Genomic DNA, 3,979 nt, shown 5'->3' with positions numbered 1-3,979 from the left:
AGAGCCATTTTTAGCAGGTCTAACACAGAGACTTCAGAAAATGATTATTGAGGAGAAAACATTTATAAGGTTTCATTTCAGGGACAGGAGTCTTTCTAGTAGAGTGACAATTTTTCAATAACAATTAGGGACTTTAGGGGCACCTGGGTGGCTCAGTCATTAAGCGTCTGCCTTCGGCTCAGGTCATGATCCCAGGGTCCTGGGATCGAGCCCCACATTGGACTCCCTGTTCAGCAGGGAGTCTGCTTCTCCCTCTCCCACTCCCCCTGCTTGTGTCCCCTCTCTCGCTCTCTCTCTCTGTCAAATAAATAAATAAAATCTTAAAAAAAAAAACAATTAGGGACTTTAGCTCAGCACAATGGTAGAGGTTCATAATACACAGGAATGAATTTATCTGTGTACCCTACTCCTTGCATCTCTATGATTGCTTGCAAGACAATCTGGAGTACAAAGAAATGGAGGAAAATCCAAGAAATAATCAATTGACTAAGCTGCATGTGATACCATTCCAAGGAACTAAAACTTCTTATTAGTTAAGCATCAATGGCAAGCTCCTGGATCATGTACCCATACAATACCTGGTTTTGGAGGGGTTGTAGTAAGTTTCAAGTTCAAGGATCTTTATGCTGCTCTCTGGAGGGGTTCCACTGATTTCCTTCAAGGGCTGTCCCAAGAATGGAAAAAAGGCTGAGCAGAAGGGCTCAGAGGCCCCCAATATACTATGCTCCCAAGTTTACGTCAGAGTTCAACTTTGTATCTGATTTACACTTGGGATTCTCTGAAGGGTGATGGTGCCTTCAAAAACGATGTGAAGAGAGTCCCAAGTTTTTGAAGGATAATGGTAGTCATCTAAATTAGAATCTATTATATGTCTTCCAGAAAACATATAGACCATTAAAGAAAGCAAAGAAACCACACGTAAGCCATGCTATAGTATAACCAGGAGACAAGGACTACAACAAGGACAAGTAAGAGAATAAATATTCAAAATAGCAAAGCCAGAGCCAGCTCCAGAATTCATATCTAACTGGAGCATAGCCAGAGATTGCATGGAAAGCAGAGGATAACAGGAACCTAGCTGTGATGAAATACAAAATAAAATTCACCAGAAAGAGATGGCCCCACCCTAAGCAGAGAAAAATGAGAATAGATCTGAAACCTGGCAAGCCAGAGCACTGGCTGTGGGATGGGATTAGGTGGCTGTGGGGAAATTGAGAGGAAGATGTGTGGAAGGACACAGTATCAAAATGGAAGGCACTGCTCTGGGGGATAGAGAGATGACTAAAAGGGAAGGTCATCTCTTGGAATCTTCATGGTGAATGGAAAGAATGAGGCAAAAGGTAGAAACTAAGGGTCATTGAGAAACCAAAGGATCATAAAATCAGAAAGCTAACTTCTCTCCTTCTTCACCCCACCCATTAAAGAAACTGCACGTCAGCATACCACCTGAGAGGGTGGTCCTGAACTGGAGAAAGCTGGTGAGTTCTCCAAACCCCTTAGCCCCAGATCTCATCCGGCCCAGAAAAATATAAGCATTTTAAAAAGATAAAGAAAATGTCAGGCTGCATTTGTACGTAGCTACCTTAAAATTTTTTTAAATGGGAATAAACATTTCACCTAATAATATTTTTCCCTACAATCCAGCATGAAGCAAAGAAAAACACTATATGACATTCCAGCCTAATGTAAACATTGATAAACTAATGTTTGTAATTATGAAAAATCATCTTGGATAAGAAATTTGTAAACTTGTAATAGATATGGACAGAACACAGGAAATGTGAAATAGGAGATGATCAAATTCAAGAAAGAAATTGCAACAAAACAAAACAAAAAATAAGGCAAAGTCATCTCAGAAATGAACTAAATTATCAGGTACACAAAGGGAATAGATTTGACCAAAAATATAACGAGGAGCATTGAGAATAAAAACAGCCAAAAGGAGAAAAGCAAAATAAAGAAAGAGGTGAAAAGAATCAAGGAGAAAGTAATAGAGTTAGAAATTGGATAAGAAAGTATAAACAGGTGGCGCCAGAGTTTTGGAACTTCGCTGCTGATCCTGGAGTACGCGTCCTCTGCGTGGTCGCCTGGATGCAGCTTGCCATGGCCGTACCCTCCCTTGAGGAGCTGGACTCCTTCAAGTACAGCGACCTGCAGAACTTAGCCAAGAATCTGGGCCTCCGAGCTAACCTGAGGGCAGACAAGTTGTTAAAAGCCTTGAAAGCCCACCTTAAACACGAGGTAAAAAAAGAAAATGATAATCGGGATGGAAGTCAAACTTCTGCATCGTCTTGTGATGAGGCTGAGATGCAGAGTGGCAGCCAGGAACAAGCTGAGAGGGAGCCGGTTGACCATGGCACCAAAACCAGGAGAAGGTGCAGGACGGTCCACAGGAACCCTGACTCCCAGCAGGATGATTCAGAGATAAAAATAAGTGATCACGCTGAATTGCAGAATCAAGAGAAGCAGGAAAACAAGGATCTCAGAACAGTTGCAGAAGTTCCTTCACCACCAGATGAGAGCCAAGGAGAGGAGAATGCCGTTTCCTCAGGAAAAAGAATAATAAATGGTAATGAAGATTCAAGGGTACCTTCAGAAAGAAAGAAGCCTTTCTACACAGATGGGTTTTCCAAACCTGGAAAAAGCAAAAGAAATACAAGCACTACTCCAAACTTTAAGAAGCTTCATGAGACTCGCTTTAAGGAAATGGAGTCCATTGATCAATATATTGAGAGAAAAAAGAAACATTTTGAAGAACACAATTCATTTAATGAACTGAAGAAGCAGCTGGTCACCAAGGGAGCGGTGGTGACTCCGGTTCCTCTCCGGGGAAGGCTCCGCGCAGCTTGCACCCCCACCAGCCAGCGCCGCTTGCCAGGCCGGCCCCTGGGCGCTGCAGGCCAGAGCACCTTGTGTGGGAAGGGCTCCGCCAAGCGAGCCGTTCTCTCGGCTACTAAAACGAACGTCAGGTTTTCAGCTGCTACCAAAGATAATGAGCATAAGCGTTCACTGACCAAGACTCCAGCCAGAAAGTCTCCACATGTGATCCTACCTGGGAGTACCCCAAAAGGCCAGGCTGTGCTCGGGACAGACAAGTTAAAGACCACAAATGGAAATTCTGTTTCTGTTGTTACCCCATCCAAACTGACAACTCAGGCAGCACAGACTCCAGTCTCCAACAAGAAGCCAGTGTTTGATCTCAAAGCAAGTCTGTCTCGTCCCCTCAACTATGAGCCACACAAAGGCAAGCTGAAACCATGGGGTCAATCTAAAGAAAATAATTCTCTGAAAGAGCACGTAAACAGAGTTAGCTTCCACAAGAAAACTTACCAACAACCTCCTCTCCAGACTGAGGAACAACGGAAACAACATGAGCAAAGACGAAAGGAGAAGAAAGCAAAGGTTTTAGGAGCTCGAAGAGGCCTCATTATGGCTGAAGATTAATTTTTTAACATCCTGTAAATAGTATTTTATTCTGAACCCTTTCTTTATTGTAAATATTTTTCTGTCTTTCCCATTTTAGTCAAAAGACTTTTTTCTGCTCTTTGTTCACTACCTATGTAGTGTTGGTGGTTCTCTTCACATACTACATTCCTGAAAAGTTGTTACCTTAAAGCTCACAAATTCTTTGAAATGGTTTTTACCTAAGTTTCTGTACAATTCAGTTTTCTAATGAGACTCATCCTATAGATTCTTGACCTAGATTTTTAATGTCAAGTTCCCTCTGCTGACAGAACTGGAATCCTCTTCCAGACAGAAGCATTTACCTGAGGGTAGGCAGTTGTACCACAACCTTTAGTAGAACCTAAACCACTAACAAGCTGAGAAAGGCACCTCATCCTTCTCCAGAGGATCGAGTCATCTTAATGAAACAGGGACCCAAACGGGTTGGTAATGGCATAAATATTCTACCTATGTGGAGTGTTTTGTTGCCTATGCACACTTGTTCCAATCACTTGATGGAAATGCCCTCTGTCAC

At 42.5% G+C, this 3,979-nt stretch overlaps 1 pseudogene; it reads left to right on the top strand.

Annotated features, from left to right (window-relative positions):
• Positions 1-2,064: 2,064 nt before the first annotated feature.
• LOC114212301 (nucleolar and spindle-associated protein 1 pseudogene) lies at positions 2,065-3,510 on the top strand (annotated as a pseudogene).
• The last annotated feature ends 469 nt before the right edge of the window (positions 3,511-3,979 follow it).

This window comes from Eumetopias jubatus, unplaced genomic scaffold (genome assembly GCF_037043125.1).
Source record: "Eumetopias jubatus isolate StellerSeaLion01/CBP00866 unplaced genomic scaffold, mEumJub1_p1.0 scaffold_1, whole genome shotgun sequence".
Classification (NCBI taxonomy): Eukaryota; Metazoa; Chordata; class Mammalia; order Carnivora; family Otariidae; genus Eumetopias; species Eumetopias jubatus.
Note: the sequence above shows the minus strand (reverse complement) of the source record. Positions and strands in the feature narration are given on the sequence as shown.